Source organism: Pinus tabuliformis, chromosome 2_2 (genome assembly GCF_031772625.1).
Source record: "Pinus tabuliformis cultivar Carrire ecotype Pingquan chromosome 2_2, CPIR1, whole genome shotgun sequence".
Lineage (NCBI taxonomy): Eukaryota > Viridiplantae > Streptophyta > Pinopsida > Pinales > Pinaceae > Pinus > Pinus tabuliformis.
The window spans coordinates 458,374,065-458,387,742 of NC_142300.1; positions in this window are offsets into that span (position 1 = coordinate 458,374,065).

Below are 13,678 nucleotides of genomic sequence, written 5' to 3' on the forward strand. Positions count from 1 at the left end.
TTCATGGCAACAAGAAAGCCTACCACTCACAATCATAAATATGGAAGTGTTGTTACCCCTAGCCATCCACAACCTACAAGGTTGACACCACAAAAATTGGAAGAAAAAAGAGCAAAAGGGCTTTGTTACAGTTGTGATAGAAAATACACTAAAGGTCGTAAGTGTGTCGAGAAGAAATTATTTTACATAGATTGTGAAGAGGAGGAAGAAAAGGAACAAGAAACATCAAAATAAGAGGATATACACCAGGAACAAACCTTAGAAAAGGAAGGAATGAATCTGACCATATCCTGTAATGCATTGGCTAGAATTACCACTCCTCAAACTATTAATATAGAAGGGCATATCAAGAAGAAAAAGGTAATAGTGTTGATTCATTCGAGAAGTACCCAGAATTTTATTCATTGTAAGATAGCCAAGTAATTGAATTTCTTCCTATATCTAGCACTAGAGTGTCAAGTGATGGTTGCAAGTGGAGGAACCATAAATTGCTCAGGAAAGTGCCATAATATCAAGCTATCCATGCGAGAATATGTATTGAATAGCCCAATGCTTTCCATTCCAATGGGTGGTGTTGATGTTGTACTAGGAGTCCAATGGCTACAATCCTTGGGTAGAATAACTTTTAATTTTCAAGAACTTTTCATGAAATTCTCTTCAGAAGGAAAGGAAGTTGAATTAAGGGGTATTGCATGGAAACCGGGAAAGATAATCAATGCTAACGGAATGACAAAGCCTCTAAAGAAAGAACAATGAGGCATAATTTCACAATTATGTTCACTAGAGGTTCCCACATCGAAATCATCCATTTCTCCAGATATCCAAAAAGTCTTGGACAATCATTCCAAGGTATTTGAGACTCCCAAAGGCCTCCCACCTATTCATGATCATGATCATGCTATTAATTTGATTTGAGGAAGTGTTCCCCCAAACATCAGGCCTTACAGATATCCCTATGTCCAAAAGATTGAAATTGAACGTATGGTTGCTGAAATGCTAGAGGCTCGTATAATTCAACCTAGTCAAAGTTCTTTTTCTACTCAAGTAGTATTGGTTCACAAGAAGGATGGATCATGGTGCATGTATCCAAATTATAGGGAGCTCAACAAGATCACTATTACAGATAAATTTCCCATTCCTGTCATTGATGAATTATTGGATGAATTGCATGGATCCATTTACTTCACCAAGTTGGATCTTCGTTCAAGATATCATCAAATCAGAATGAAGACTGAAGACATTCCGAAAAGAACCTTTAGAACTCATGAGGGTCATTATGAATTTTTGGTCATGCCTTTTGGCCTTACTAATGCACCTTCTACATTTCAAGGTTTGATGAATTCCATTTTCAAACCCTTCCTTAGAAAATTCGTGTTAGTATTTTTTGATGATATACTAATCTACAACAAGTCTTGGAAGTATCATGTCCATCATGTTGACATGGTGCTCAAACTATTAGGGGACAAACAATTATATGCAAAAATATCCAAATGTTTCTTTGGAGTACAAGAGGTGGAATATCTGGGTCATATTATATCTCATGAAGCTGTTAAGGTAGACCCTAGCAAAATTAAAACCATTAAGGAATGGAAAATCCCCACATCCATAAAGCATATACGAGGATTTCTTGGGTTGACAGGGTATTATCACAAGTTTGTTAGGAATTATGGGAGAATAGCAGCACCTCTAACAACACTATTGAAGAAAGATGCATTTTCATGGACTCCAGAAGCAACGAAGGCCTTTGAACATCTTAAAGGGGCAATGTGCCAAGCACCAGTCTTAGCTACACCAAACTTCACAAAAACCTTTATTGTGGAATGTGATGCCTTAGGAAATGGAATTGGTGTTGTTTTAATGCAAGAAGAAATACCCATTGCTTTCGTAAGTCGTCCAATCAAAGGAAAGTATTTACACAAATCTATTTATGAGAAGGAAATGTTGGAAATAATACATGCACTTAAGAAATGGTGATCCTACCTAATGGGAAGACAGTTCAAGGTAAAAATAGATCATGATAGTCTTAAATACTTTTTAGAACAAAGATTATCTTTAGAAGAGCAGTAAAAATGGGTCACAAAGATGTTGGGTTATGACTTTGAAATCATCTACAAAAAGGGGAAGCAAAATGTTGTGCCAGATGCACTCTCAAGAAAGGATGAGGATGTGGAAGCATTTCTTTGCACCATTTCTATTATCCAACTAGATTGGATAAATGAAGCAAGGGATGAATGCAAGAATGACGAGGAAGTGTGGGAACTCATTCAAAAGATACAACAATATCCCAGTTTGTTTGATACATTTAGCTGGAAAAATGATTCGTTATGGTACAAGAATCGGTTATACCTATGTAAGAATTCCCAACTCAAACAAAAGATTCTTAGGGAATTGCATACCTCTCCCTTAGGAGGGGAGTCAGGATTTCTAAAAACCTAGCACAGGGTTAAGAAGGATTTTTTTTGGGATGGCCTTAACTCGAATATTCAAAAGTTTGTGGTAGAATGTTTGGTTTGCCAACAAAATAAAGTTGAAACAATTAAGGCTCCGAGACTATTACAACCTTTATCCATTCGAAGCCAACGATGGGAGGAGGTTTCAATGGATTTTATCACAGGTTTACCCAAGTCCGAAGGAAAGAGTGTTATCATGTTGGTAGTTGAGAGACTAACCAAGTATGCCCACTTTTGTGCATTATCTCATCCATTTAAAGTGAGTACAATTTATATTGCATTTATGGAAACAATTCAAAGGCTACATGGAAATCCAAAGATTATTGTAAGCGATACAGATCCCATTTTCACTGGAAATTTTTGGATAGAATTATTTTCTTGTCTTGGTACTAAGTTAGCTCATAGCTCATCTTATCATCCTCAATATGATGGGAAAACTAAGATAGTAAACAAATGTTTGGAAGGATATCTTCGTTGCTTTGTATCTGATAAACAGACACAATGGGTCAAATGGTTGCCTCTAGCTAAATGGTGGTATAACACTTCCTTCCATACTGCAACAAAAATGACCTCAGTTATGGAACTTTATGGATATCATCCACCATCCATGACATCATATTTAAGAGAAAATTCTAAGGTTCAAGTAGCGGAAGATCACATCGAGCATCAACAACAAGTTCTCCAACTATTAAAGGATAACCTCACCTTGGAGCAGAATAGAATGAAACAACAGGGAGATCAACATTGTAGTGAAAGAATTTTTGATGTAGGTGATTGGGTATTCCTATGGCTATACAACCATATAAACAAAAGTCCCTCAAGAAAGATAAGAAGGATAATAAATTATCACCAAAGTATTATGGTCTGTACAAGGTATTGCAAATGACAGGGACTATGGCATACAAATTGGAGCTTCCTGCAGCGTCCCGAGTGCACCTAGTTTTCCATGTTTCATGCTTAAAGAAGGTTATAGGTGACAAGATTCCAGTTCAAACAATATTGCTAGAACTTGATGAGGAAGGAAAAATCATATTGGAACCTGAAGAAGTCAAAGAAACAAGAACTCAACAACTACGAAATCGATCAATTTCAGAGTATCTCATCAAGTGGAAGAACTTACCTGTTGAAGATTCCACATGGGAGGATGAGAATTTTATACAGAAGCATCCAGGACTACTCAAGCATTAAGGACAACACTTTTTTGAAGGAGAGGGGAATGTTAGGTCCCTATACTACTAGTGTAACCCCTTATTGTTTTTTTCCCGGAAAAGAAAAATCGTAATTTCCATTATATTAGAAAATTACATATTGTAAATGCCCATGGCATATGCAGTAAGTTGACCGAGGTTAGCATAGGAAGGTAGTAAAAACCTGTTGAAAATTTACAAAAATGGTGCACCTTTTCAGGTGTGCTGCTAGTAGTTCATAAATAATATTTACAAACCATGTATCTGTATAATTATTTGACAAAATAGTGCTGGTCATATTAACAAAATTGCAGTAACTAGGGCTCATCTGCCCTTTGCAAAATTTGATCTATATATGACATGTGGTAATACTAATATACCTATGCATGTGTATGTTCTCTGATCAACCATTCACCTCGAGGTTGATTCATTGCCTCTTTCGATAGCTTGTCTGTGGCTGCATTGTGTTCCCTGTATATATGTGAGCAAGAAACAAAATCAAATTGAGCTTTTAAAAATAATGCATCATCCAGGATTGTTTTGAGTGAGATAGCATGGCATGTAGTTATGCAGTTGAACCAGTTTATGACTATCTTAGAGTCACCAAAGATCTGTAAGTGGCCACAATTTTTGGATTTTGCAAAATATAGCAAGTGACGGAGTGTCATGAGCTCCGCGAAGTTGTTTGTACCATTTCCCAAACCCAGACTGATATGGAAATAATGAGCTGCAAATAAATGTAAGATGATCCCCCCTCCACACCCCAAGTCTTGTGCAGCTCCATCGAAAAAAGCCCAGGGTATGTCTTTATCAATTACTTCAGGGATGATGTGTCTTGTCCTGGTATTTTGCATATCCTCCAGGATCTCAAGGAAGCTCGAACATATTTTTGGGATAATCAGTGCCCTATTTATTTTCTTGCCTTGAAATATATTGTTGTTCCTACTGATCCAGATATACCAGGAGACAATGAGAGGTAGGTTCCTCACTTTCTGGCGTGTTGCCTTGTTCCACCAATTATTCCAGGCCGATTTCACATCCTCTTCTACCCATAAATATGCTATATTAAGGAGCTTAAGGACTTGTTCCCAGACTATCTATGTTTCCGGGTAGGAAAGGAAGAGGTGGTTGGCAGATTCCTCCTCCTGTTTGTAGAGGACACACCAATTAGGTCATGGGAAAGCTTGTTTCCTAAGATATGTACTATTTGGGACTTTATCCTCAATTATGTTCCACATTAGTAGGCGAGATCGAGGAGGTCCCCGAAGCTTCCAGATATTACTCCACCAGATTTGGCACACATCAGGTTTGCATCTGGAGTGAATAACTAAGTATTCCTCCTTAGGGGAGTATTTTTCATTCTGTGCTAGACCACATAGCAGTTCATCTGACTCTTCCTTCAGTCTAACATGTGATTCTGTTAGGGATGCTATGTATCTATACCACTCCCAAACATATCTGTCCGGGATATCTAAGGTGATCCCAGATATCTAGGCTTGCTGAAAGACATTAGAGTTTTGAGGATCACCAATATGAGCAATTGAGAAAATGTCTTTTTGATTCAGAAATTCTATCAGAGGTTGTGGGAGGAGGTGAGTGTTCCCACAGCCAATCCATGGGTCTAAACCAATCTCGGCTTCCTCTCCGTTGCCAATCCGCCAGGTTAGACCCTTTCTGATAGTATGGAGAGTATTTAACACAGCCCTCCAGATCACCGAGATGTTCTTTCTATTCCAGGAGGGTAATCTGATCCAGTCTAGTAGTGGGATAGGCCAGATGTATTTGTAAGTAATCACTTCAGTCCATAGACTCCTTTGTTTGAGGAGTAGCCACCCCAATTTTGCAGCGAGGGCCTGGGCAAAAGTAGCTAAATTTTTTAGCCCCCACCCTCCCCATTTTTTGGGGATGGCTATACTACTCCATTTGACCCAAGCATATGGTTTCCCCTCTTTGTTTCCTTTCCATAAGAAATTGCAGCAAATTCTTTGTATCCTTTGAATTATTCCTTGAGGGATCCATGCTAAGGACATCCAATAAACAGGTGTGGCCTCAAGAATAGATTTGATAAGGACCAATCTTCCTGCTCTGGACAGTAATCTGTGACTCCATAAATTTATTCTTCTTTCAATCCTGGCAATTAACCAGGTCTAGTCAGCTATTTTGTATCCATCTAGTTTGATCTTGAAGCCCAGGTACTTCATGCCATCTTGGAGGGCCTATATTTGAAATGGGAAGCTTTGTATAGCCAGATTGGTTTCCTGTATGGTACATCTAGATAGGGATATGGTGGATTTAGCCTGATTAATTTCCATCCCTGTGGCCAAGCTAAAGAGTCTCAGGGATCCAGAGAGGGTAATTAAGTCCTAAATGCCTCCATCCAAGAAGATGAGGATATCATCCATGAAGAGAAGATGAGTGAGTGAGCATTGATCAGTGATCTTAAGACCTTTTAGATTCCCAGCCGCCTTCTCCGCATGAATCTTTCTACTTAGGCCCTCCATAACCAAGAGAAAGAGTAGGGGGGAAAGGGGGAAACCTTGTCTGAGGCCCCTCTCAGCTCGGAAGGAATGGGATGCCGACCCATTGATCAATATAGCAAAAGAAACCGATGTGATACAACACATAATCCATCTAATGAAAACAGGTGGAAAACCCAGGTGGGTGAGTAACATTCTGAGATATAGCCAACTGACCCTATCAAAAGCCTTAGAGAGGTCAATTTTAAGCATCATTCCTTTAAGGTTTTTCAACTTGATGGAGTGGATGGCCTCTTGAGCCGAGCCAATAGCCTCATGAATCTACCGATTTTGTAGGAAAGCAAACTGTTTCAGGGAGATATGCTCCGAGAGGATGGGCTTGATTCGGTTGGCTATAATCTTGGCAATGATTTTGTAAAGGCAGTTACAAAGGGATATAGGGCGAAAGTCATTGAAAGAAAGGGGTGAGTCCAATTTGGGAATGAGGGCAATGAAGGTAGAGTTGATAGGGTCATGTAGTCTACCACTAGTCCGGCTTTCTTCCACAACCGCAAGAAGGTCAGGACCAAGGATATCAAAGAAAGTCAGGTAGAACTCCACAGGCCAACCGTCTGGTCCAGGGCTTCTATCTCTTTTAAACCATTTCAAGGTGCTCTCCAGTTCCCCCAGAGAGACAGGCTTTATGAGATCCTCCCAGAGGTCCGGCTCCATAAACCCAGGAAATAGCCCCGCAGTCTGAATGACATCTGGCAAAGTAATTGTTGGGTTGTTTTATTCTTTCCATGACTAGCCCACATAGGGAACCGTGGGTTAGAGGGGGTTGGACCATATATTAGGTTGGGCAGACCTTCCTATGGTTTTGTGCATGATTTTCACACATGGTTTTGGACGTGATGGTTTTCGGTCCATGGTTTTGGATGTGATGGTTTTTGGTCCATGGTATTAGATGCTTCGGCATGTATAAATATGTATTGTAACATTGAAAGGAACATAATGAAAAATCAAGCTGGTAGTCCTGGTTTTGGGATCCAGGCGAAAATCTCTTTGTATATGTGTTTTATGTGTTATGCTCTCACATTGTTTATTTTCTATGTTTTAGAATTTGTATGCAGGTAATTTCTATATGGGGTTAAAACCTACATTTTGTATCAGAGTTGTTTTGGCTTCAAGGGGATGCCTTTGTTGCTGAGGGGTTTCACTTGGGCCTGTGGTAAACCCCGTTCAATGGGAGATCTGTGAGATCGATTATGGTGGTGAAAGAAGATGGCGAGTAGTGGAAAGATAGAGATCGAGAAATTTAATGGTCAGAGTTTTGAGTTGTGGAAACTCAAGATAGAGGATCTGTTGGTGGATAAATATCAGTGGATCGTGGTAGATCCGGGTACTAAACCATGAGGAGAGTTTGATGAAGAATGGAAGAAGTTGGATCAGAAGGCAAAGAGCACAATATGATTGTGTGTCTCAGATTCGGTATTGCTAAATGTATCAGGGGAAGCTACGTCGAAGGCTTTATGGGACAAGTTGCAGAAAGAATGAACAAGACGTTGATGGAAAGGGCCAGAACCATGCTCAGTGGTGTCAGGTTAGGATAGGAATTCTGGGCAGAGGCAGTGGAGACAGCATGTTACCTGGTCAATAGATCACCTTCATCAGCGTTGGAGGACAAGACTCCACAAGAGGTATGGACTCGTAAGAAACCATCTCTTTCACATCTGAGGGTATTTGGATGTGATGCATATGTACATGTTCCAAAGGAGAAATGAACCAAGTTGGATAGTAAATATGAAAAGTGCATCTTTATTGGGTATAAGGATGGTTTAAATTGTTATAAGCTTTGAAACCTAGTAACAAGGAAGGTTTTTTACAACCAAGATGTGGTGTTTAGAGAGGTGAAAGATGTTATTAAACATGAAGTCCAACCAAAGGAACCTGAGAAGATAGAGTTTGAGCTAAAGAAGGAAGAATCAGAATCTACAATAGAGGAGGAATCAGAAGATGAAGAGCCACAAACTCCGGGTGTGAGAAGATCAATTCGAGAAAGAAGGAAGCCAGAAAGGTATAATCCATCTGCTTTCTGTTCAAATTTTGCTTTATCTATTACTGATGATGATCCCAGAACTGTGAAGGAAGAAGTAGATTCAAAGGATGGAATACTCTGGAAAGAGGCCATGGTTGATGAAATGGCATCTTTGAACAAAAATGAGGCTTGGGATCTAGTGGAGTTGCTGGCTGGAAGGAAACCCATTGGCAGCAAATGGGTGTTCAAGAAGAAGAAAAATGCAGAAGGAAATGTGGAGAAATACAAAGCTCGGTTGGTAGCAAAATGTTATTCCCAAGTGCCGGGAATTGATTTTGGTGATATTTTTTCTCCTGTTGCCAAGGTAGCTTCTATTATATTACTTTTATCTATTGCTATTGCTTCTGATTTTGAGGTAGAATAGATGGATGTGAAGACGACATTTCTTCATGGGGATCTGGAAGAGGAGATCTACATGAAGCAACCTGAAGGATTTGCAATGAAGGGTAAGAAAGAACTAGTATTGAAGTTAAAGAAGTCTCTGTATGGGTTAAAGCAGTCACCAAGGATGTGGTATCATAATTTTGATACATTTATATGGGGAATTGGCTTCACCAGAAGCAAAGCAGATCACTGTGTGTATTTTAAATTAATTGGTGACCGTGTTATTTATCTGGTCTTGTATGTGGATGATATGTTTCTGGTTGGAAATGACAAAGAAATTATCCCTGATTTGAAGACCCAATTGTCCTCCAAATTCGACATGAAAGATCTTGGTGTTGCAAACTATATTTTGAGCATGGAAATTAAAAGAGATCGGGTAAAGAGGAAGCTCTAGTTAAACCAGAGGAAGTATGTCGAGACAATATTGCAGAGGTTGAATATGCAAGATAGTAAACCAGTGAAGGTTCCTATTCCTGTAGGGGTAAAGTTATCTGTTGAACAGTGTCCCAAGACACAAGAAGGGGAAGAGGATGTGTCCCATGTTCCATATGCAAGTGTAGTCAGTAGCCTAATGTATGCGATGGACTGTACTAGACCAGACATTACACATGCAGTGGGAGTATTGAGCAGGTTTATGTCAAAACCAGGGAAGGAGCATTGGAAAGCAGTGAAGTGGGATTTCAGGTATTTGCGTGGCACTAGTGATTATGGTTTGTGCTACCAAGGATGACCAGGATTGGACAAAGTTTTGGATATTCATGGCTTTGCTAATGCAGACTGGGCTAGAGATCTGGATTAGAGAAGATCTACAAGTGGGTATGTGTTTAACCTATTTAGATGTGCAGTCAGTTGGATGAGTAAGAAACAATCTGTAGTGGCACTATCAACTACAGAGGCATAATACATGGCAACCACTCATGCAAGCAAGGAAGCAATTTGGTTGCAGAGATTATGTTCAAGTATAGGGTTAGTACAGGGAGCTATAAGGATACACTGTGACAGCCAAAGTGAAATTTTCTTGGCAAAGAACCCTTCTTACCATTCAAAGACAAAGCACAATGATGTTCAGTATCACTTTGTGAGGGATATGATAGAAGACAAAAAGGTGTTGCTGGTAAAGGTGGACACTTTGAGGAATATTGCAGATGCATTGAAAAAATCTGTGAGCTCTGAGAAGTTCTCTTGGTGTAGAGAAACAATGGATGTTACAAGGATAGATGAATGACTAAGCTCTCTTGTGGCCCCATGTGGAAAGAAAACAACAAGTGGGAGAATGTTGGGTTTTGTTATTCTTTCCATGACTAGCCCACGTAGGGAACTGGGGGGTTCGAGGGGGGGCATAGCCCACCCTTCCTTGCACCAATTGTGTAGCAGGGCGTTTAAGGGGGGCGGGTAACCCCCCTCTATGGGGTCTGGGGTAGTGCCCCAGGAAATTTTTTTTTGGACCCTATATTAGGTTGGTAGACCTACCTATGGTTTTGTGCATGATTTTCGCACATGGGTTTGGACGTGATGGTTTTTGGTCCATGGTGTTAGATGCTTCAGAATGTATAAATATGTATTGTAAAATTGAAAGGAACATAATGAAAAGTCAAGCTGGTAGTCCTGGTTTTGGGATCCAGGGGAAAATCTATGTGTATATGTGTTTTATGTGTTATGCTCTTACATTGTTTATTTTCTGTGTTTTAGAATTTGTATGCAAGTAATTTCTGTACGGGGTTGAAACCTACAATAACACCCAGTGGAGCTTTGAACAAATGTTTAAAATGTTAGACACCAAGCTGGGACAACAAAGCATGAGTGTTAGCTAGCGAGCCATGGTTAGTGGGAAGCTGCCAGATCGTGTTGCTGGCCCTCCTTCCATTAGTGAATTTTTGGAAGAATTTAGTGTTGCCATCCCCCGCTTGAATCCAAATGGCCCTGCTTCTAAGTTGCCAAGTTTCCTAGTAGGCCAATAGTATCTTATATCGCTAGGCTTCCAGCTCTACCAAATGGGCTTTGGTGTCAATAGAGATGTAACCATTTCGTTGCTCATCCGTGAGATTTGCAATCCGGGATTCAAGGTCAGATAAAACCAAGTCCTCCCTGGATTTCTTCTATTCAGCCCAATCAATCGAGAGTCTTTTGAGATGGTTTGGATTATTGAAAAAACTCACAGCCTTCCACCCACCAAAAGTGAGGGAATGAGATCTCCAGTAGTTAGTGACCATCTTAAGGTAGTTAGGGTATTTTAGCTAGGCCGAGTTGAACTTATAGGGGGCTCTACGCTTGACATAGGGTCTTGCCAGCTCCAAATAAATAGGCAAGTGGTCCGATATTCCTCCTGAGCCCACCCATTGTCTGAAGATGGAAAAAATCAGCAGTAGGTCTTCGTGGATAAGGAACCGGTCCAATCTTCTCCCTAGGGCAGCTTCCCTTGTCCTTCTGTTGTGCCAGGTAGGCTTCTTCTTATTCATGGGAACATCTATGAGTCCATGCTGTTCTAGCAGTGAGCTCAGCTGGTCTGAGAGGGAGTCCAATTGTGAGTGATGACCCTAGGACTCTTCATAACCAATGGTGAAATTTAGGTCACCCCCCAAAATGGTTGAGGAAGTGATCATCGAGTTATCCAAGAGATGATTCCAGAAGTGTAACCTATTTTGGTAGGGGGCATAAATATTTATTATACGGATCTGTTTGCTCATGGCCACTGTGATAAGGTCCATGCCCAGGAAACCCAGTCCACCCCAAGAGGCAATCACCTTGATGGTCCGAGGATTGATTCCGAGGGCGAGACCCCCAGACTGGCCAGCTGCATCCATAGCTTGAAAGTACCAACCGGGCATGATGTCCAGAAGAATATTTACAATCTGTTTAGAGGGTCCCAAGGTCTCTTGAAGGAAAATGATGTCACAAGGTTCACAACTCAGAAGTCTTTTGAGGGCTAGTTTTTTTTGGGGCTGGCCAGGCCCCGACAGTTAAAGGAGAGCCATTTCATCTGGAAACCTTGGCTGGGGTGTTTGCTACTCTAAGCACCCAATTGATGGTATTTTGACATCCCTGGGCAATGTCATCCCCTGCTATTTTAATTGCTTTGGCCAATTTGGAGGGGCACCCTCGAGAGGGCTTATGGTCAATGGTTCCAAGAGTTATGCCCAGTCCCATCGCGTCTGGAGTGTCTTGCCTATGGGGGTAGAGATTATAGGCATGAGGGCTCAGGGTGACGAATTCAGATGGCAAAGGGAATATGTCCAGTCCAGTAGTCGACGGGGGAGTGGTAGTGAAAATAGGCTGAGGGGGAGCAATAGTGCAGGAAATAGGGGCAGTATAATAATAAATGGGGGAAGCAGACGAAACCACAAAGATAGATAATTGATTGAAATGCAAGACAGAGGAACTGGGAGCAGATACAGTACCCGAAGAAGGTGCGGCTTCCGCCGCAGATTTGGATTTGGTCTTCGGAGGAGACAGAGGCCACTTCTGGGATGCACTGGAGTTATTCCCGGCTTCTTCCTTTGTACCTTCCAGATCTGGGGGTAGCACATCCACCATTGGCTCTTCAGATTGCCTGTGCATCAGTCCCTTAGCTGTTGTAGGCAAATTCATGAGGAGGGGGCAATCTTTGTAAAGGTGGCCAACTTTGTGGCATCGTCTGCACCAGAAGGGCACACCTTCATAGTCTAGGTTTTGTCTGTGGGCGAAATGACACCAAAGTAAGGTTATCTTCTCCTCCAGCCTGGCCCGAGTGTCCAAATGAACCAATATGCAGGCCATGGTCATAATCCCAGTCGATTCGAAGGTCTAGTCGTGGTCCAGGTAGGTCCCCAATGTGTCTCCAATACGCTTAAAGATGGTGGGGGTCTAGTATTGCAGAGAGAGTCCCGGAAGCTAAACCCAAATAGGGCCTGCCCCCAACTATTCACACTCTGGATCAAACAAAGGGTCCCAACGCTTCAGTAGGACTGGTGCCATTTCAATGTGCCAGAACCTCGAGAGAATCTAGTCCATGTATTCCTCCCAGTGAAAACGAAGAGCAAACCAACCCCTCGCCAATACATGGATAATGGGTAATTATTTGAGGAGGGAGCCCCATATTTCCTCTGTCCAGAGACATAACCTTTCTATAGAGTAAAACTGACCTCGAACACGCCCAACCAAAACCCTCTTTGCAGTGTTATCTGTTATCACCTGGATTGAACCTCAGGATGAAGGAAGGGAATGCCAGGGTAACCACAAGCCACGCTTAGCCAAGTAGCTAGCCCTACTAGGCTGGGAGAGGGCTCGCTCCATAAGGATCTCAGCCTAGATGACTGGATCAAGAAAAGAATTTTAGACTAGGTATAGTAGCACAAAGTTTTGAATGGATTTTGAAGGGGTTTTGCTGGATCAGGAGGAGCTGGACAGTTTAGGGGCTAGGGACTTAGGTAAGAATTGCAGGGTGTTCAATGGGGCAAGGTAGCTATAAGGTTTAGTACTCTAGGGCTTGATGGGTGAGATTTTTATACTAGTGAAAAGCTAAGAAGAGCATGTGAAAACCATGGATCCTTCCTAGACTGTAGAAAACATGAAATGGTGAATGTTTTCCCAAAGCAGAGCACTGATGTAATGAATTCTTCCTATCAACTTGAAAGCATTCACTTAGAAGCAATGAAATGATTAACGAAGTACATAAAACACATTAACATATGATCATAAAAGAAGAAACTGTACTAAAACTCCATACCACATGGATCCCATAAAAATAGCTGCAATTCTTATTAATCTCCTACTAAACTGCTACAAAATGATGTACAATCAAGGTCTGAGCATCCAGCTGAGTCCAAACCTCTACAATGAGAAAGAACAAGAAGATTTAGACATTGTTTCAACCTCCTCCCATCCTCAGGGGTTGAATCCCTAAGATGAGGACCTAATCTAACCAACACTGAACAAGAAACAAGAATATAGGGATCTCAACAACTTGCCTCTAAAAGTGAAAAACTGATTCATTTGAGCTCAAATTGACTTTTAATGCAATGAATCTACCCTCTACTACTAATTATCTATCATATTTACAAGCTCAATCATCATTTACAATAGTAAAACATCTTCCATGAGAGAAAATCCATGAACACAGTAAAAAAA